General features: G+C 37.6%; 1 protein-coding gene across 1 annotated transcript in view; it reads left to right on the plus strand.

Moving 5' to 3' along the window:
* LOC122805262 (dynein axonemal heavy chain 11-like) overlaps window positions 1-23,204 on the plus strand; it is a 4,596,980-nt gene that overhangs the window by 2,735,777 nt on the left and 1,837,999 nt on the right. The window lies entirely within an intron of this gene.

Here is a 23,204-nt window from a genome sequence, read left to right on the forward strand (position 1 = left end):
AAGGAAACCCAAATGTCTCAAAAGACCTCTTCATAAATTACCAACTCACTCTCTCAAATTTTTGGCATCCAAGCGTATTAGTATTTATATATTATTATTGTCCAATGCATCCTCTTGAATGTTAAGAGTCCTGTTCAAATGGTTGTCTACTTTCTCTAAACCTACACTGGTCAAAGTCTATTATTCTCAGCAATGTATTTGCCATTCCATTTGGGAAAATAATTGTAAATACCTTCTAGTAAGGATTCAGAATCAAAAATAGGTGTATGTGGTCCTGGATCAAGATGATCTTTCCTCTCATTTGGTATAACTACCACTACTACTGCTTTCTAAGGTCAAGGGTACATTCCCACCCAGAAAAAATATTGGTAACAATTACTAGCCAGACATTTATGATCTCCTGCTCCTTCTTTTTCCTGACTTCTATTGGAATTCTATCATCACCAGGGGTTTCCTGTATTCTGGTTCCTCACTCCTTGTTTAATTTCATTTTCTTTTATTTTTGATGTTAGTATTCTTCTTTCTACTTGTTTTAACTGAGCGAGTTGTAATTGACTCAGATATGTTACCATTACCTGAAGATTGCTTTCAGCCTCTACATCTTGCTTATTAAGGTACTGTATTAATTACCATTGCAGTCATAATTTTTCTGATATACTTTTACTCTACCATTATTATAATTCCTCATTTTATCTTTTCAACATTTTGTTGCCTTAAATGTTGAGCAAACGTTTTAGTTGCTCTAGGGTTATTGTCAGAAAATAGTTGATCTGATGCTGTCATTTTCGTTATTTCCTCAACTGATGGGTAATGGATCCAACCTCAGATCTGGCTCAGCCACTTTTACTAGACTCATGGATCCAGCTCTTACCCACCCATCCTGCATACCTCAGATCTTGTTTATTGACACATCATTCTGGCACTGATTTTCTGCTCTCGAGCTCGGGTGTCAAGTAGGATTCTGTCTTCTACATATTTGTGATTTTTTTTTTTTTACCTTACCTTACCGTACCTTTGCCATTAGCTAATAGTTAGTGGGGTTGCCAGTGTTAGAATTTTCAATGTTCTTGTTAGGACTTTCTACCCTTGTAAGGGTATTCTACTAAGTACCACTGCTGGTACTTTGTCATTTTCTTTCTACCCAACTGCAGGATATTTTGGCAGTACCATTGGTGGTACTTTTTCCACTGTTGTGTTTATCTGTTGAAAAAAAAAACACTTTCTCTTTTCACTTGTCCTTAGGCATGGCTGACAAGCCTATAAGCTTTAAGAAATGCACTTCCTGTGGGAATAAGATTCCTAATTCTGATGCCCATAGGGAGTGTGTTTATTTTTTGGGTGCAGCCCATCTGGAAGTTGAATGTAATATCTGCTTGAGTTTCAACTCCCGTGCTTTAAGTGACAGGAGAAACAAACTGATGCTAATATTCCTACTACTTTCCTCTTCTGCTTCATTGTCAAAAACCTGATAAAGGGAAACATGACTCATCTCCTAAAGAAAAGGAGCTCTGGAAATGGTCCCCTTACCATTCTCCTCGATCGGCTCTGGTACCTGTACCTCAAGCTGAAGTCCACAAGAAACTGGACCTGAAGCCAACCTTGGATTGAACCACTTCCAGGACTAAATTTCCTTGGACCTGATCTCCATGATTTTTCCTAGAGCCTATATCTCCTCAGCTCCATTCACCATTTTGAGAAGAGACAATGAGGAAACCTTTCACAAGCCCATCACTTAGGTCCTTCAGGAGCTTATCTGAAGCAGGGGTGGATAAAATGATGGGAAAGTTTCTTAGGGCTCAGATCCAGATGGGGGGGTTATTCCCGTTCCATCTCCCATTGGATCTGTGAGCCTGCCCTTCTCTCAGCCTCAAGTTATAGCTCCTTCTCTGATCCAGCCTGTCATTTCAGAGCCCTTGGATCTGAAATATTTGAGAATGTCCTTGTCTGATCTGAAGACAAGCCATTCTTCCACTCCTACCATGTTCCTAAGTTGACTGGCTCAGCTCTCTTTAGAGCAGGATTACTGTTTGAACAGAGGTATCAGCACTAAGTCCAGTGGTCAGCTGTGAAGCTGTTGGAACCATCTTTGCCTCTCTGGGCCTCAGCTTGAGATAGCTCAGGTCTAAGCCTCTCCTCAAGTCAGTGGTCTATGGGGATTCAGAGTTCATCCATGCAAGTAGCTTCAGTGCCAGTGCAGCTAGCTGTTGTTTTTCCTGGACCTTCTGCCTTCAAGGTAATTGAGAAGGCTTTCTCTTTATGTAGGGAAAGGACATCCTTGCCCTCCTCAGATCCTACCTGTATTCTTCCATTGGATTTAAACTCTGAGCCTCTCATGTCTATTGCACTGGGACAACCACCTCATACTAGCCACTAGACAGTCCTCATACAGGTCTCTCCAGCCACTTCAAATACTTCAACAGAACACCCCACTGATGAGGACCCTAGGAAAAGGATGTGTAAAAGGATAACCTAAATTCCCCTGAGGAATCTCTCAACAAAGACAAGGACTTCTATGAAGGGGTAGGGGCAATGGTGGCTGGTGACTTCAAATCAAAGGGGGGCTGTAGGAGACAGAAAATGGGTGTGGCCAATGGGATGGGGTGTGACCAACGATAAACAGGCGGAGTTATGATGAAAAACACAAAAACTGGAACTTTAAATACGCTGCACTGGGTGCCAAACTGTCATTATGAGAGTCCAATCAAGACAAAATGAAGTGTACAAAAGAAATATTTCAATGCATTGGCTACATGACAGCTTACTTAATATCTAGATGGAAACAAAAAGGTTGTGAGGCATGAAAAAATAAATTACTTTTTAAATACATTAATGGAATGCCAGTCAAAATCAAGTATAAAAAAAACAAGCAGCACTCAACTCAAACCACTTCTCCTTGCACTGCAGTTCTAATTATAATTTATATTCAGCTTTATAAAAGTACCAAGTAACATGCTGAAAGTAGCAATCTCTGTGATACCCCCACTTGTAAAAATGTTTCTTATCCAAAAAGACCTACGACCTGACAACAACTATCTACTTGTTTCATGGGGAAAACATGATCAAAGTAAAAAATGAACAGCAAACAAGACAAAGGCTCAAGATAAATTGCTTAAAGGATTACTGCACAGGTTATGGACCACACATGATAGATTGGCATTATGTTTAGTTTATGGGTAAAGCCTGCAAAGTCTCCAACAAATGTAGCTTCTGAAAATACTGCAATCCTGTTCTTTAGTACAAATACTGTCATATGCCTTTCAATACCTAAGGCTTATACGTTATCTAGTTATGTAAATATTCTCTGCATGGCCACAACAAAAAGGCTTTCATTGTTGGTAATTCTTTAACAGTATGCTTATTAAAGCTTACTTGCATCTTACAATCTTGGACAAGCTTACCCGATGGTCATTAAAGCATTGCTACTTACACACAGAGCAGTAGGCACTGCAACAGCATGCATTTTCTGAATAATAAGAAGCATAAATCAACAGTATAAAATATGATAGAAAACCAGAGCATTCTGAAAAATCAAGGACAGATGAAAAGCCACTGTAGTACTTTTGTCTATCTTGGATGGTAGGATACTCTGCACACTTACTGCATAACTCTCCTTGCCTTGTTTGGATACATCCAGAGTCGCTACATGGGGAAGTGGGGTGCAACAAGTATGTCTAAAATTGAAACGTCTCTGGCTGACAGTGATGGCTTGACACATTTGTCATACCTCTCAACCTCAGAGCAAGAAATCTGGACAAAGCCATACACAGAAGTGGGACAAAGGCCCAAAAAATAAGGACAATTTTTAAATATTGCTCTTATAAACTTAGAAAGATAATAGAATAGTAGGTCTTGCATTAGTATGAATTTTTTGAATGGTATGAAATCTGAAACTCAAATGTCTGTCATTATTTTCTAACTTCAATCTTTAATGATTTGCCACTAATTTGCCTGAAAACCACAATTTTATGACAAATGGACCAAAAATGTGATGTACAAATATAAAATAGCCACACAATATAGCTGGGAACCTGTTATTGAAGGGGCACTTTTTAATATTAGTACTTTTAACTTGAGCAGCTGACAAAATAAAGAGAATCCACATGCATTTCTGAAAAAAATAATCTATAACTCTGGTCATTATAATTATTTATTAATTGTAAACCCTCCAAATTTTCTTCCAAAATTGCCATTTTGCAGAGGGATTATTAGGGGGAGAGCAACATTGTGAGCCAAAGCTGGGGACAGTTGAGAGGTTTGGATATGCCTAATTCGATAAAGTGAGTTATTTGCACATAGCTCTCATCCTCTTAACGCAGGAAGGCCAAATATATTGGGGGAACATACAAACAGTACTAAAAATTGCTGTTGTATATACTTAGTTGATAGAATAAGAGTTCTTGCTTTAGCATGCATTTTTCTGAAGGTTATGAAGTCTGAAAGAGACTTCATTCCTAAATGATTTGCCAGAAAACCCCAAATTTTATGAGGAACAAACCAAAAATAAGAAGCAAAAATCTATTCATTCTGTGAAAATCTGGACAGTTGAAAGGTATATTTCAGCTGAGGCTGTCTTTGACTTTGCCCCCCCTTTCCACCCTCACAAAATCATGGTCAAATGGAGCCACCCTCCTGCAGCCATTCTAATGTCCCATTACTTGGCTATTTCATCCCATTTACCATAAACACTTTAATGTACATGCTGCTTTACTTCTAAGATGATTTGGATTTCATTTGAAAGTTTTATTTTGCATTTTACAGCACAAACACTAATAGACATCTGCTAAACAAAGCACTGCAGTCTCACAATGAAAATAGACTTAGCATTAAAACTTATCTGCCCTTGAAACTCACATTCCTTGAAACAGCTTTGAAACCCACATTCAAAGAAAATACATTTGGCCAGTGGCAGATAAATGTTAAATTTGGGCTGTTTTCAAATCATATGCCCCTTGCACGTGAAACATACATGTGTTCTTTGATACACTTTCCTAACTGTATTAAATTATATTCCTTGTATAATACAGTACAGTTAGAGGTTGTTTTAAATTTATTGTTTTGAACATTTTTCCAATAAACAGTGAAGCAAAATGTATGCACCAATAATGACAAAATTGCCCAGTTCAGAACATTCCATCATAAAAGTCTACTCAAACTTCTACAATTCCTCAGTATCAGTAAATATGCACAATCTCTGCAGAAGTAAAAGTCATCTAAATAATTCCACATTAAAGAGATCTGTAACTAATGAAGATGCTGCTAGCAAACAACTTTATATTTCATTGTTTCATCTACAAATAAAGTGCCTGTTGCCATTGAGGAATAAATTGCCTATGTTATATTAAAAAAAATGATGTTAGTAATATTGCAGTAGGGAATGGATGGCAAACTGATAACAGGTTCATCATTACTAGGTATCTCCGCCAAAGAGGACTTTCTCAGGACTACAACATCCACTCAGAAGTCAACACAGTACAGCATCAGCAATGCATCTATATACTGTGGGAGTAGAACCTTCAGCCTTCTGCAGCCAAACCAAGTACACTACCTGTTGCGCTATTACCAATACAAGCAGACTCAGCATAAGCAGCATTAAACTTCTCCTCAAGCTCTCAGCTCTTTGTAAAATTCACTTGACACTCAACTGTATCTCTTAACTTTGAAGCACAAGAAAAAATACCAAAAGCATGACACACATTTTCTACGGATCTGGCCATGGGCGCACAAATACTTTCTTTCAGTTTTTGTACTGTTTTCTCTTTTTCCAGATATTGACTTATTTGCTTATATGTTTCAAGTCTAAAACCATCACCGCTGGTTAACGCAACTAATGTGCATTCCTACATCACTACACACTACTTCTCTCTTATTTTCATTCATAGAGTTAGATTTTAAAATACATTTTCTTTTTCTGTAAGTAGTCTGTTTTAGGCATACTTTCCCATACCTCTTCATCTAACTGGTTTTACCTACCCAGAGCACATTTAATTTATTTTTTTATTTTATTGATTTGCTAAAATGGGCAACCCATTAGGATACAGTATCTTTACAGAAATGATGTGGTTAAGTGGCTTTCTGAGAGTCACTCAGTTGGTAATTTGGAGCTGGGGTAATCAAATCCTGGACTACAGAGTGAAGTTTGTTAGCACTTTAGAGCATTAATAATCTGTGCTAACTACCAAATGTGGCAACATCTATACATCTACAGATGAATATGTTGCCGCTGAATTAGAAAACTTCTTCAAATCAAAGTTTATATCATGCTTAACACTCATCTGGCAGCCTAGTTACCAGCACAAGAATAACATACTGTCAGTTTGACAACACCTTCTAGCAAAGAACCTGTGTTGCTCAACTCTCTAGAAACCATACTTTTCTAGAAAATTCAAGTATCACCTCATTGTAAAGTGTAATGGCTGATAAGAGACAGAGACATGTATGTTTTCCTTACATCTCTCCTCAAGGGTATAGATTCTGTTTACCTAGTAACTGTCAACCACCTCATTGCTGACACCAGTTTGCAAATTCCTTATTGAGGCCCTTAAGCTAAATTCAGGTAATTTTACACACACACACACACACACACACACACACACACACATACACATACACATACACACACTACATGAGCCCAAAGTCCGTTGTAAATGCCAGTTTCCTTCCTGCAGTAAGATCCAGCCATTCCTGCAGTACAAAAGCCCATGATGAGAGCAAGTCCTTCCCCTTCTCACGGGGCTCATCCTAGTCCTTTCCCTTCCCGCGAGAGCAAGCTGGGTGCTACCCAGCCTGCGGACATTGCAGTCCAATCCCATTCCATTCTTTGCAGTTGTAACTGCATAGACTTCTGGGATATCTGCTGCTGAATGCTGTTTTCCTAATCTGGACTGCTGGTGAGACAGTCTGGATTCTGTGCACATGCTCCAGACTAGTTCACCAGCAGTCCGGATATCAGGAAATGCTGCGAGTGCACATGCGCGATGTTATGGGACTCGAGTTTGTTTTCTTTTTGTTTTACTTTTATTTTTTCTTTTCTGTTTTACAGCTGGGGAGCCCAATAGCATGAGCCAGTCCTGGGTGGGGGTCTTCATATCTCCACCTGACAGCATCTCCTTTGGAGAGATTCTGTAAACTTCCTGAACAGAGAAGTGAATTGTCTTTTGATTCCCCTTCCCAGGTAGGAATCTCTGTTTCTGGAGGCTTTTGTAGCTGCCCTGGCTATGTCTTTGTTGGTCCTTCTGGCAAATGAGTTGATTGACCTTATCTCATGACAAGCATGGATGGAGGCAGATAGTACGAAGCCCATACCTAAGAGACCTGATATGTTTTTACCTACACCCAAGGATAGAGGCCACTGGAGTAAGGGAGTCCTAGTAGATGCCTGGGTGGTGGCAGCAGCCATTAAAAAGAAGCTTGCAGAGCTGCTCTGCTCATCCCCCTAATAAGGAGTCTAGGGACTTGGACATGTTTGGCAAATGCATTTATGCCTAGACAGTCTTCGGCCTTCAGTCACTAAATTACCTGGCACATTTGACCAGGTTACAAAAGGATTTGACCAAAGAGCATTCCAAATCTCTTTCAGGGTCCATGTCTGTGGAGGACCAGAAAACGTTTTTTCTCAACTGGCCACCCTTCAATCTATTTCCAACACGTCCATGAGGTCATGAGGTTGATTTTTAATGTAGCTGAAGGTACTTCTAGGGATGTGGGTTCAGGCATTGCAATCAGGAGGCATGCCTGGATGCACCTGTGTGATTTTGCAAAGCTCTTTTAGTCTTTGTTCATCAGTGCTCCTTTTGATGGATCATCCGTGTTTGGCCCCAAGGTTAAGAAAACACTCTCCAGAAGTGAGCAAGGTGGAAAGATCTTGTCTGCCATGGGATTCATTTTTCTACCCCTCACACAGCCTTCTCCTGGAATTAATGTGGTGGTAAAAAGATGTAGTTCCGCAAGTCCCAAGGGTCTTTCCAGAACTCACAAGGAGATAGCTCTCCCCAGGGCAGAGGGGGGAACTCTGATGAAAGACGCCACCCTCATGGCAGAGGTGGCCCACAGAACCAGGGCTTCAGAGATACCTTCTCTGATAAGCCCTACCAGCAGTCCTGAAGGCCTGCACAGCTGCTGTACTCTGGAGGCAGTCGGGGGGCACTTATTTCTGCACCCAGAATCCTGGACACCCTATAACAAAAGACACTTGGGAGCAGAAAATCATATCCAGAGGTTATTTCATACCATTTTCCCAAATTCCTCCAACAAAAATGAAAAAGATTCCAGATGTCCCATCCAATCAGGGGGAGGCATCAGCCTCAGAAATAGAAAAGCTGCTAGAAAAAATGAGTCATTCAGAACTCCCCGCAGACCAGCAAAGATCCAGAACTTACTCAAGACTCTTTTTAGTGCCAAAAAGGACAGGGGACTTGAGACCAATCCTGGATCTCAACAAGCTAAACCAGTATGTAAAATACTCAAAGTTCCGGTCGGTCATGGTTCATTCCATTTTGCCTTTGCTGGGCAAGGAAGATTGGATGTGCTCAATAGAACCTCAGGATGTGTACTATCTTATCAAAATGCACAGGTACTTCAGAATATACCTGCACTTTTGGCAGGGATCCAGTAATTATCAGTTCAGAGCACTGCCGTTTGACCTAACCACAGCTCCCAGGGTGTTCACCAAATTCATAGCGGTGGTAGCCGTTCATCCAAGACTATTGGTATTCCATGTGTTTCCATATGTAAATGACTGACTCCTGACTGCCCTGACTGGGCAACTGCTTTCAAAAGCAAGGGACTACTTGTTCCAGTTATCTCATCACCTGGGTATCACGGTCAACTACGCCACGACACAACTTACACCTACCCAGGCACTTGAGTTCATTGGTGCTTGTCCAGACATGATCAACCAGATAGCTTTAACAAGAGTTCATATCCTCATATTCCAGGTTATGGAAGTGATCTCATGCTGTTCTCCTCCAGTAAGGCTAGTGTTTAATAGCCTTAGAATCAATGGCAGCAGCAATAACTCTCATCCTCTTTGCCAGATTTCATATACTTGTCCTGAAGTGGACTCTTCCAGTGCAGTGGTCTGTTCTTCAGCATCCCTTGAACACCCAGTCATGCTCACCAAAGGTTGCAAGAAACATCTTTTTTAGTGGGGTCATTCAGGAAAAAGTTTCTTAAGGCTGTCCCACTGTTCTCCTACAGCTAGTAGCCACACTGACCACAGATACCTCCCAGGTTGGGTGTGGGGGGCATTTCTTGGGAAGGACATTCCAAGGTACATGGTCCCCAAAGGAGACCAGTTTGACATCAATGTCCTGGAAATGAGAGCAGTCCTACTAGTGTTGCAAGCTTTTCAAGATGTTTTCCTCTCAGGGATGGCTACAATACAAACAGACAACATGTTTGTAGTCTGGTACATCAACAAACACAGGGAACCGGATCTTATCCACTGTGTTGAGAGACAATGAGGGTGTGGCAGTGGGTGATCTCTTATGGTCAATCTCTTATGACAGTGTACATACTGGAGAAAACCAAAGTGCTTGCAGACAAACTAAGCAGGTCCATTTTGATGCCACATGGGTGATCTTTCAATCAAAGAGTGGCAGAAAGGATCTCCCATGGATGGAACCAGCCATGCTGCGATCTTTTTGTTTCTCCCCTTGGCAACAAGTTCAGCAAGTTCATTCCCTGGTCCCTCCACAGGGGGAGTTACCAAAAGATCCAAGTCCAGACCTTTTCTCTCCCCTGGCAGGGATGGAACACCTGGACATCAATAGTCTCAAGTTGACTACATGGTTTCTCCAGTTCCAGTGATGGGTAAACAGTCTAGGCTTTCCTTCCCGGTCCGACATATTATTTTATCTTCTCAGAAGATTTCTATAAGAAAAAATTGCAGAAGTAAATGTAAAGGAATTTCAGTTTGGGCCCTTCATACAGACCTGGAGCCTCTGTCCCAGTCTCCACAGTCCTTTATTTTCTGACTTCTATTTTTAACAACAGGATAAGTTATTCTACTATTAAAGTTCAGTTGTTGGTCATTTCTAATTTTCACTCAGGTGAAAATCACTTTTCTGGCTTCTTTGAAGTTGTGCAAGGCCTTTCTTAAGGGCACCTTTTTACTCAGGCCCCCAGTTAAGGATCCTATTCCCCCATGGGATTTGACTATTTTATTGCAAGTTGTAAGCCAGCCTCCATTTGAACCTTCCATTAAGATAGTCCTGAAATTCTTGTCCTGGGAAACAGTTTTTCTGGTCACTATCACATCTGCTAGATAAGTAGCTGAACTCCAGGCTCTCTCCTCAAGATATCCTTACCTGACCTTCCATAAGGATAGGTTTCCTTACACATGAACCCATCTTTTTATTTTATTTTTTATTTTTACATAAGGTGGCTTTGGAATCTAATATAAATTAGGCCATCAATCAAGCTGTGTTCTTTCCAAAATTCTCAAACAAAGGTGAATACATATTGCATCTTTTTGGATGTACACTGGCAACCCAGATCTGCACAGAACCCAAGATTTCAGGAAAACTGACCAATTATTTGTATCTTCCTCCAAGAAAAAAATAGGTAAAACAGTGTATAAAGTGGACCTAGCTAAATGGTTGACAGATTGTATTTCCTTTGTTTATAAAGAAAGATGGTTATCTTTATCTAAGCCCCCAAAGCACATTCCATGAGGTCCATAGCCACTTCAACTGCCTTTTGATCAAGAGTGTTTATAGATAACATTTGTGCAAATGCCAATTGGTCCAATGCTTATACTTTTATTGCTCATTACAAGTTAGACATACTATCCAGGAATAGAGCAGCATTTGGGTCCATTGTACTCTGGAATATCCTTCCATTACGGCCACCCAACATTCATCTACCTGGGAACTCTGTCCCATCGGTTGAGGAATGAATGAAATGACATTTGTGCAGCTGCCAATTGTCCCAATGTTCATAATGCCACTAACTTTTGTATTTAAACTTGCGTTTTAGTAATGTTTTTTACTCTGTGAAGGCCTGGGAGCCAAAACGCTAAGTGCAATAAATATTTTTTGTCTGCATTTCTCTGTGACTCTGGCTGTTGTTGTTAGTGACATTATTTACTCTTTTTTCTTTGGTGGTATTGGTGTTCCAGTGTTCATAACTACTATTGCTCATTACAAGTTATACACACTATCCAGGAAAAGAAAAGCATTTGGATCTGCTGTACTCTGTGGTATCCTTCCATTAGGACCACTCAGTGTTTATCTAGCTGGGGGCTCTGTCCCATTAGTTGAGAAATGAATGTAAATAACCATATCAGATGCAAAAGATATGTACTCACCATAATGATGCATCTGTGTTGTCCATTTTCATTCTTCATCAACTTACCACCCTCCAATCCCCCTTCCCTCTCTTCCTGGTGAGACCTAGGGGATGTCTCTTTGAGAACCTGCTTGCACCTTGTTTGAGCTCCAGACTTTCTGTATGCCTCTATCTTACCATTTCACAATGATGTGGAGCCATGCATATGTTAGTTTAGGGCAACAGACTTGATCTGAGGTAAGCCGGGATGTTGGGGCATTATGTGTAAAGGGAGGAGCTCAAGATCTGGATCTGTGAGTCTAGTAAAAGCGACCAAGCTAGATCCGAAGTCAGATCCAAGCCTTATCAGTTGATTAAGAATGAAAATAAACAACACAAATGCATCGTTATGGTGAGTTCATAACTTTTGTTTTTAAAACTGGTGCTCTATGTACATTCATTTTAATTACTCTTGCATAGACATTCTAGTTTCTTTCAATCGGTTATAAACTTGTGCTGCACTTATTCTTTTTTTTTTACTTCTGTAAATTTCTTACTTTTTAAAGTGCTGTAGATACCAACTGTTATTATTAATGCATATCACATTTGCTTTCATTGTGATGGCATTTCTAATCTTCCATTTACAATTATCCAAATTCTTTGTGAACTCTTTACTGCATCGGTTCAAGATTAATAACATTTTAATAAAAATGTGATCCATCCAATAATTAAATGTCTTCTTTTTCATAAGAAATAGTAGAAAATGACAATGTTTATCATAACAGATTTTCACTTGACTAAATGTTTTTATTTATTTTTATTTTGACAGATGTATGGTCTGGCGCTATCACTGAATATGTTTAGATAGTTCAGACCACAGTATTCTTTCAATATGTAACATCTCTCTAATCTCACCCAAGTGTTATATTGACTAAAAATGTATATATTCTACTTCATTTCCTCTTATTTCCATTACATCAGTAAACCCAAATACATGCATATATTTAAGTATCTGCTCTTAGTTGGTATTCTGTGATATATTGGCCCTCCACAGATGTCTTCTTATTTCCTATTAGTGTCCCACTCTCTAGTTAGTACCATATATCATTGAATGAATGGCTATAATTTTCACATAATATTGTTTATATCCTGTCTCACTGCTCTCAGTGGAATGTATAGAGCAGCCAGTATAATTCTTACTCCCTACAACCTCTAACCACTGTAAATCTTCCCTGTTGTCCTTCATTTGTTCTTATTCCTGTACATTTTTAAATAATATTAGGACCCCTTTCTTTCACTATTTTTCTATTCCAACAAAGAAACCCACCTTCCTATTTTTCATTACAAAACATTCATATTCTTTATGAATTGGATGCATTTCCTGTAACATTATTATCTGTGGATTACTATTGCAAATATAAGTCTATATCGTGTCCCATTTCTCCATATTAACATGTCATACCAATAATTGAATTTGTGACATTTCCTTCCTAACCAGTAAATAAATGCAGTAGAGCTGACACCCTGTACAAAGATCAGTGTAAAGCTTCTTTCAGTCCTGAAGAATCAGACTCGTACCTTGATTTACTCATTTGTGCTGGGAACCACCTACAATAAATCACTGATTTGTTTTTTTTCATTTACCTGCAACATTTTATTTCTGAAGCTGTCCCGCTATCCATGTGTTGCTTGAGACAAAATGAAGGAATATGATTAGATTTTCTATATTAATTTATAGCGGTTGTTCATTCCTGCATACAAGACACATTTTAGCATTTACCTTTAATTTTCCTTATGTATTTTAAAAACTGTAGCTATTTTCAAAAGGTCAGGATTAACTATTCAGACACAGTGACTCCACCCACTTGCTATCAAGCACAGAATGCCAAGGAAGGCAAGTTACTTTTCTAAAACACTGGAGACAGGTCAGTCTACAGACTGATATTCTCCCAATCTGAAGCCTGATGACAAATGTGGCTTTAATCAAGCAACATATAAAATGACATGAAGTAAACTTAGGTTTAATTGATTTAAAATATCTTCTGTTGTTCATCTTTTACATTTTAATTATACCAGACATCCTTGCCCATACATATACAGTACATATATCTATATATGTGTATACATATATGTGCCGTGTGTCTGTGCTTATATATGGGTTTACTATCAAAATCTCGCACCTGCAACATGCGAGTGTTCATATTTCTGTCCCAAAATGTTGGAAATTAAATTCATGAACAGAAACATGACAGAACCAGGTATTTAAGGAAAGTCGACAACTCAAATGTCAGCTTTACCGAAAATACCACACTTCCGGTCATGACCTATGAAGATTTTGCAGGGAGGAAACCCCCCTGCACGCCCACACCCCCTGCTACTTGTATACAAACTCCAAGATCACATTACAGCGAGGGAAAGAGTACATGTCCCGATCCCCACTGTAGTGCAATCTGCATTCAAAATGTTGAATCCACAACAGTGAATGCTAGAGTGCATTCACTGTTGTGACTTCAACATTTTTTTTTCGATTTGAAATGTTAAACGCACCCATTCGACTTTTCCTGTTTGCACATTGTGTGAATGAGATTTTGATTGTAAACCTATGTATGTATGTATAAATTATATATTTATTTATTGACATTTGTTTACTGGGAGAGTCCAACTGAGTAGGTGCCCATTTTCGATGAAATCCCAGAGGGAAAATCTCCAAAGTATTACAAAAACATTTTTAGAACAATAATTTTGCAATCAGGAGAAAAAAACACAAATAATGCCACTGTGGAAACGGTATAAGTGGAAAGCAGCAAATCAATCTGAAACAGAAAAGAAAATCCACTTCACCTCCATGACTCAAATCATGTAAAACCAAGACGTATTTCTTATGTAAAACCAAGATGTATTTATTAGGTTAGCACTTTCATGCCTCAACAGACACTTCTTCAGACCATAAAACATATAAAAAGAAGACATTATATATACGTCACATTACTTTCAAATCAACCTATCACAAACAATTGACAATAAAATCATTTAAACAACCTCCTTCCCTTCAAAAAAGGTTTTAAAGGTACAGGGCCGTTCAAACCTGGAAATGTATCACTATTTAACCTAATAATCCAGTTTGTCTCTCTTTGTTCAAGGGTATTATTTAAGTCACCTAGTCTCGCATTACTAACAAGCTGTTCCAGTACTTTAAATTTAAAATTATGTGAGTCGTTAGTATTCATAACGTGTGTTGCAAGTGCATTAGTGGGGTCACTTTTCCTAATAGCTAATAAATGTTCCCTAACTCTTTCTTTTAACTGACTTTTTGTTTTGCCCACATAAAAACACGTACATGACTGACAAGTAGCCAAATAAACAACAAATGTACTCTTGCAGTCTGCCATACAATGTATAAAGTACTTATAATGGGTCACCAGGTCCTCAAAAACATGGGATGTGTCTATACATATACAAAAATTACAGTGACCACACCCAGACATGAAACCTTCTCTAGATACTATAGAAAGTCTATGCACATCATAACATAATAGACATTTCATATTACTTTTGTTCTTAAAAACAAATCCGGGAGTAGAACCCACCACCTGCCCTATCTTATCGTCTAACAATAATACCAGCCAATGCTTCTTAATAATATCACAAAAATAACCATGATCACTAGTATAATGCATCAAAAAATTGACAGAGTCAACCTATCTGTCACCATGTCTAACAAACTGCCTTCTTTCTCCATTTAATAAAGGTAGGGCTGTGGTATGTCACAATTGCATAACCTCCTTTGTCATATTATTAACCTCCTTAACAGAGTAACCCCTCTCCTTAAACTCATCAGATAACTTCATTAAATCATGGTCAAACACACTCTGCACACTATCTAGTCTAGATGTACGCATCCCTTGTCCTTTCATAATATTCCTAAAAATTCTACTGTATGCATATACTATCTACTTAATATTAAAATATATCTTTTCTTTTCTCTCTATAGCTATGGAGCTAGCTGGAGCTGTCATTGTCTCTCTGCACATACACATCCAAAAATCAACCATAGAAATCTTAGAAAAATTTAAGTAATGCCAAGAGAATGCCGCTTGTGTGTAAAAAAATAAGGAAATCATCCAGATAATAGATCATCAAAATCCTAAAAAATAAAAACAAAATCATTAAAGAAAAAATCTAAAAAAATGTAAGGATAATCTTAATCATTCATTGATCATTTCCCATACTTATTTTCACAACAACAATATTCACATTTAGCATTGAGTCTTATGGCAACTTCCAAAATTCCCCTGTTTTTTACCCAAAAATTTTTAAATACAGCAAAAAAAAAATTTAAAATAAAATAACACTAATAATGATGAGGAGGGCAGTGTTCTCTTCAAAATTAATTAAATAAATAACAAATATTAATTTAACAAAAAAAAATCATTCTACATCTCTAACCCAACTGACATTAGACAGAACATCCATTAAAAAATACATAAACCATTTCAATTAACATAAACTCTTTCAGATAAAAGAAATATAAAAAATTAAACAATTCAACCTTTCAGGATAGTTTCAGGCTTATCAGACAGGCTTATCCACCACCACCTTATATGGACTATCACTAGTAGCCTCCATGGTCTCCCAGATACTATAGACTCCTCCGCCCATACTAACAGGATTTGGAGGGTCTTTGGTAGTTAACCTTGTGGGTGCTTGTGGATGAGGGATCCTGATAGCTTGGATGAGGGATCCTGAAATAGTTACCATGCACTAAATAAATAAACAGGACACTCTAAAACTTATAAACACCATGCACAATGAACAAGTCAATAAATAAATAATAAACATGTATCGAAAAGTCAATAACATACATTAATTTAGTAATTTAGGACTGTGAATTTTAAGTAGAGATAGTAGTCATAGAATTTTAAAAAGAAATAATATTAATATGAAAAAGACAAGGGGATGGGACATCTAGACTAGGAGGTGTTTAAGATGTGGTTAGAATAGATTAATGAAAGTATCTGAGTTTAAGGAGAGGGGTTACCTGTTTAAGAGGGTTAATAATATGTTAAAGAGGTTATGTAATAACGTAACATACCACAGTGATGCTCTTATTAAATGGAGAAAGTTTGGTTATTAAATGAAGGAAGAAGGCAGTTTGTTAGACAAGGCAACATGTCAATTTTTTGTCAATTTTATTTAGTGATTTATTTGAGTTGTAAAATTATTAAGAAGTTATTATAAAAAAGTATTATTGTTATTGTTAGAGATGATATGTGTGTGTCTTACTCCCAGATTTGATTGTGTTATGACGTTAGAAAGTAAATCTATTATGTTAAGATCGTGAAATAGAATTGCTGCAGTTTGGTCTAGAGAATGTTTTACATGTGCATTCTACATCCCATGTTTTTGGCCAATATAGACACATTCCCATGCTTCCTGCACCCGCTGACCCAGCATATAAGAGTTTATATTGTATATGGGTTTGGCTAAAGAGTAGTTTGTTATGTTTTATTTGGCTACTTGTCAGTTACATGTCAATGTTTTTATTAAGGTAAAAGAAACAACTATTAGAAAAAGAAAAAACTAGGTTAACATTTATTAGCTATTAGAAACACTACCACCACGAACACTTGCACTAAAGTTGCATGTTGACTAACATGCTTTAAATATAATTTTAAATTTAAAGATAATACAAATGCTTGTTAGTAAAAAAGGGAGGTCTTAAAAAATAATAGAAGGACAAAAAGGAGACAAAAGTGCATAGACCATTTATTGTGATTTTGAATGGTTTTGAATGGTATTAAATGACTTTTTTAGGGAAGGTTTTTGAGGGTCTACTTTTGTTTTATTGATTTTATATATATATATTTGTGATATTTTATATGTTTTATGGCCTGATATATATACTTTATTTGACTATGTTTATATGTTTTATGGCAATATTACAGTGTCTATTTAGGCTTAAAAGTGCTAACCCAAATAATACGCATTTTGGAAACATGGAGGTTTTACATCTTTTTTTTTTTGATTTGGAGTGGAATATTTTTAAAAGCAATTTTCTGTTTGCAATAATAATTTTAAAAAGTTTAAATATAATAAAAAAATTTTTATTAATGATTTAATTAAGTTAAAATAGATATTATGTGATATGAATGTTTAGTATGAAGTAGAGTTAGTGAACAAAAATTTAATATTTAGAGAAAGTAAAAGAAATTAATAGAGAAATTAAATAATAATTAGTATAATACAAACAGAAATTACAGAGCATTTAGAAAGAGAAAAAGGAGATTGAGATAGTTAAAGAGAGAAGAAGTGAATATTGAAGTAGAGCAGTGAGTGAAGATACTAGACAAATTATGTATATTAGAATAATTGGTAGAGCCTAGTTTATTAAGGATATAGCTTATTTGAGAGTAGAATTTTAAGTTATTAGTTTTCATATAATGTGTGCTTTCCTATACCAATGTACATCTATGCCTATTGAAGCTGACAAACCAGGGTGTGGTGCACAGCCTCAGTTTCAGATACAGACATTACTTATGGATGTTCACATGTATAGCACCCTTTTCTGCCTACATGCCTCTGCATATGTGTGTACCCTGTCTGCAACAACCATAGGATCGGTTAGGCTACCCCCATGTAACACATATGCTGCTTCGGAAGTATATGATCAGTTGATGACAGTAAGGTAGGTGTATATTCCTATGTGTCTGATATGTGCTTTCCCTCCCCAACATGCAAGTGTTCCCTTCTACAGTGGTTGCTTCTGTACCGTTAGTTAGATAGTCATTAATTGCCAGAGTTGTCCTGTTCACACCTGGACTGGGTGTATGGGCATGTCATGTATAAGGGGTAGTGCAGCAGTGTTGACACTATTTTCATCATGCACTTAGTATTACGGGAATATGTCTTACTCAGGACTGCCTGTTGTTGTCTGTATGTATGTAGATCTGTATTGTGCTTTTGGCTTTCCTTTACCTGTGGCTTACTTGTGGATGACTGTTATAAGTATACCAGTAAGTAGTGTACATACTATACATCAATAACTACTGCAATAGATGGAGACATAGATGGATAGGTAAAACTGAGGTTAAACATAATGGTAGACAACTGAGTTTCAGACTTCATACCTTTCTGAACAGTCATACTAATGCAAAACCTGTTATTCTATCTACCGTCTAAGTCTGTAACAGCTGAGTTTGTGCTTTATCCCTATTTTTGGGCCTTACTCCCACTTTTAATTATGGCATTTTAAAGATGGCTTGTTCTATGAGGTGGGGAGATATGCACTAGGAAGGCTTTAACAGGGCACGTTATTTCTGTTCAGTTGTGACTGTGCTTGTGCCACTAACAGTGAGCTGGTGTATCTAGCAGCTGGAGATGCAACTTCTCTGGCTGTTCCCAGCTTGCAACTTCTGACTCTATGCTTTTAATGCAAGAGTTGTGTGTAGGGATTTCTATGCGTGTACATAGCAGGTATGCTGGCTTTTTTCTGTTGTTTACTTGCACCTGGTTAAGCTACTTGTGCTGCCGATCGCATAGAGCAGCTATGCTGGGTTTTTTTTTATTTAGTTATTGTACATCTTTTTTTTGTACTTCTGTTGCTGATCACATATCTAGCGAGGCTGTTTCCACGGTCAGGAAACAGCCCACTTAGTTCTATTAGGGATCATCTCTATGTGGCAGGTTTAACATCTGTGTGCACTCCCGCCACATTGCTCCCCTTTCGGCTGCACCGCTCTACAGTCTAGCAGTGCTGTGGCCTCCTGCTTTCGGTGTTGTAGCTTGTGGGCATTTGTCTTGCGATCTACACATTGGAACCCATTTTAATTGTTGGCATTCCCTTTTCAAAGGGAGAGAAAGATTCTGGCATGGCATGACTACAGTTTTCTCAAATTAAATGCCTGCAATAATTGTGCCCAGTGTGTGCTAAATTGGTTCGATGGAAGGCACTGAACTGACTAGTGAGTTAGGTGAGTTCTTGGGAAGCCAGTGTTCATAAGCCTGCCCTGCAGCTGCTTATTGTGAACCTTATTTGAATGTCAATGAAGTATGTTTAATATAAAATTTTTGTGTTAAGTACTTATTTGAATGTGACTGGTTTGACTCATAGTCCAAGGCAGCAATGTTCATTTGATTTACACTATTAAGGCTAGACACCTCAACCATATAACTTTTATTTAGAAATAGAAGTGGGGACCAAAAGGGCTATGACCCCTGTCTCTCACATACTAACTGGTACCAATGGATAAGCCTGAGCAGAAGTCAGGGTTTCTTGAGCATGTATGCAAATGGTTCTTCATTAGACACTTGTGGGGATTTTGAAACATGCTGTTTAGTGAAAATTGAATATATTACATAATTGTTGGCATTGCCAAATATTATTTGAGACTGCAATTTATTTTGTTGTTCCACTAAGTAATGTATCTGTCCGAAAGATTCACATAAAAATGCATGTGAGTGCTTCCTGTTAGTTATGGTTAATTAGACCAGTTTTCATTTCTCCAAGTCTTTTCTGTTTCTAGTACCATAACAGAAATGGACCCCATTCCTTAGTCAAAGTATGATTAAAGTTCATGAAATTAGTATTGTTTCAGTTTTTGATGTTAGCCAGACATGCTCTTTGCATCACCCTCAATGTGCCCAGAATCTACTCATTCTGCAATATATATGGAGTTACATGTATCAGTAACTTATCTAAGTATGAGTGTAAATTCTTTTTGTAAGATCCACTGGTCCTTCTACTATTGGAACTGTCTGGGTATCCTTCTTCCACATTGCCTTCATTTGTGCCTATAAATCCTGGTATTTTATGATGATGTGTGTCTCTTGTACGTAAGGCACTGTAGTCACTGGGTGTAGCAATTTCAGTGATCAATGTTACTTTTGTCTTCTTTTCATGGAGTACTATATCTGGTTTTCTCGCATCTATTTTTTGAACCATTGGTAGGGGATGAGCCCATGTGATATAAACTTCATCATTTTCAATAATGCTTTCTGGCTCATGTTTCCAATGGATTTAGAGAATCTACTCACTAACTCAGAACAAGCAATAGTCTACTGTTGGTAAGACTCTTACTTAAACTTACCACCAGTTGTATATGGTTTTACCTGATACTGAAGGAAGATTCTGGAAGTAATGGATCACTAATCAATATGATAATATACTTTATTTGGTCATATGAAAGGCAACTGACGGGTGTACATCAACTTTTGACTAGAAAGTTAGGTGAATAGGTACTACAAGAAATGAATATGCTATATAACAACTGGCATTGCCGAGTGGTTACTGGTGACTTCACTGATAAAAATATGCTCCAAATACTATAGAATCAGTAAGAAAGAGAGAGACAAAGAAAGAGAAAAAAAAAGAATTGTAGGAAAATGTATGTAAGTACCTCCTACTGGCTGTAGCTTTTTTATTTAGGCATTTATAGTTTCCCATTGATAGAATTGAAGTTATAGTACTGATGTAAAATAAACATGTCCTAGAGGGATAAATCCCTGACTAGAGCCCAGGGAAACTTTGGACTGTATTCCCTGTCACTGAACATATGTATGCTACACTCAGTGTTGTGATTAATATCACAAAATAGTAACTACATACTGTAAATTTTAACTTCCGATATGACAGGGGTCACATCTGAAAATGGTCTGAGGACCAGTCCACCAACCAGGTCAACAAAGCTAACAAATAAAGAAAAATAAAATGAAATAGATGTATAAGTGATGTTCCCTGTCTTACCCAACTCATTCCACTTTTTAAAATACATAAACATCATGCATAAACATAATAACAGGAGATTATACATTTACATAATAAAAGTAGATTATAATATACAGTTGATGCTTTAAAAGAAAGGAAGAACACAGTCTAAGTACAACAGTAAATACACTGAAATACCCAAATGGTGCTTTGAAAAATTAATCACAGTATAAGTACAGTAGTAAACACACAGAGAAGATACACATTCATAATAATGTCCTATAAATCTATAATACGCAATGGTAAATAACAAGAGTGATAATCTACTTGCACTACCAGAGATTTAGCCTGGATCATAGTTACATTTACATTTACTGCCTTCAATGAGATATTTTTTAGGTGTGTTTTAAAGTTCTTCAGATTAGACATTAATCTGATGTTTTCTGGGAGTTAATTCCAGCAAGTTGATGCAATTATGCAAAAAGCATTTCATTGGTGGTAAGTTTAAATGAGGGTCTTGCCAACAGTAGACTATTACTTGCTCTGAGTAAATGGATAAATTCTCTGATTTGTAATGCATTTTTCAGTGGAGGACAGTACTTTTCAGAAGGCAGTTTAAAGATAAACTGTTGCAATTAGGAAAGTGGAGTGGGCGGCAACCAGCAATCCCCTCTATTTAAAGAGTGGTGCAGTCATGCTCTTTAGGGCTGGAAAGGTGTATGGACCTCAGTATTTTGTTTTCTGTTGCTTGCATCAAGGAAATATATTGTACATAGTAGGTTGTTATGATTAGGAGAGCATATTCTAACCGTTGTAGTTTAACATTAATAGTTGTGGCACACCTGGCTTCTGTGGTAAACAAGTTGGAAATTTTATAGGAGACTTTCACCTGGTGTATTACTTTGTCTGCATGAGTTTGTGTGTCAGCATGAAAGCTGAGTGATTGATCAATAATTACTGCAAGATATTTTTGAGTAGTTGTGATGGGGAGATGGGATCAAGATGGCTCAGTAATGATCAATGTAAGATTAACCTTAAGACGCTCTCCATATTGATCACTGCTGCAGCAGTCTAAGCTATAGGGGTTATATCCTGCAAGGATATAGCAGCTAGTGAGTTTTCAAAGCTTCAGGGCACCTTCCATGTACCAAAACCATTAGTCAGCTCGAGATGAGTTGACTAAAAAGACAGGTGTGGTTGCCAAGCCCTTCAGAGCCTTCCTGTTGCCAAAGAGTACTTATCTCTGAAGCTTTCATGCATCAGTTGTTGGCATCTGCTGTTCCTTTGCCTGGGAGATAAATTTCCTTTGGGGTAAAAAAAAAATCTTTTTAAAAATTATTTGTTTGAGAACACTTTACTTTTTAGGAAAGTCATTTTAAAACTAGGAGTTTTTTTTAACAGACTGCCCCTAGACTGTATTGTTCTTTTAAATGGCAGCACTCTTTTTCATGTTAGTTTAAAAGTTTTTTAAAGTATTTCAAAAAATTCTTTCTGTGGAGAAGTTGTATTTATTTTACTTTTGGGGGCTGGCTAAATGCTTTAAAGTACCAATTACTCTGTTTTTTGTGAGAAAACGTGACCATTAAAGACATTACATTTTTACTGTTTTTTGCTGCTTGTTTTCCACTGAAAGAGGCATCACTTTTATCTAGACCATGGAACAAACTGTCTGTCCCATGGCCAGTCCTTCCTTCAGCCACAAAAAAAAAAAGTTAATCAAACATGGTTTGCTACCCTAGTAGGCTAGCAGTTTCCCTCAGCCACAGATGGGTGACATTGCTGTGGCAATAGCTTCTTCCTCAGCTCACTCATCCTTTACCCTGGATCTCTGTAGTGTATCACCTACAGCCACTATGGACTGGGGTTCACAATGTCCCCTGTAGCTATTATGGTCTCCTCAGTGGGCAAGGGAGAGCCACTTTTGTTGGTCTTGGCAGAGCAAACAGGGAAGGCTTCCCTGTTTTGTCAGAATGTTTTTCCCATTCTCTGGGAAGCTGCTGCTTCCATTACTAACACTGTTGGCCCCATTTTTCCTGACAAAAAGAAACAGAAAACTAAATACATATCTACTCCTTAGCTTTCCTTGGACAGGAGTAATTTACTGGATCTGGCTTGGGGTTTAATTTAGGCTATTGATGCTTATTCTAAATTAGTTTCTGGTAAAAGAAAGAGGGGATACCCTTTTCTTGAAGAGATTCAAGATTTTGAATCTGGTCAGGAACATAAATGGACA

Source organism: Protopterus annectens, chromosome 6.part1, assembly GCF_019279795.1.
Source record: "Protopterus annectens isolate FY-2018-M chromosome 6.part1, PAN1.0, whole genome shotgun sequence".
NCBI classification, from domain to species: Eukaryota; Metazoa; Chordata; order Ceratodontiformes; family Protopteridae; genus Protopterus; species Protopterus annectens.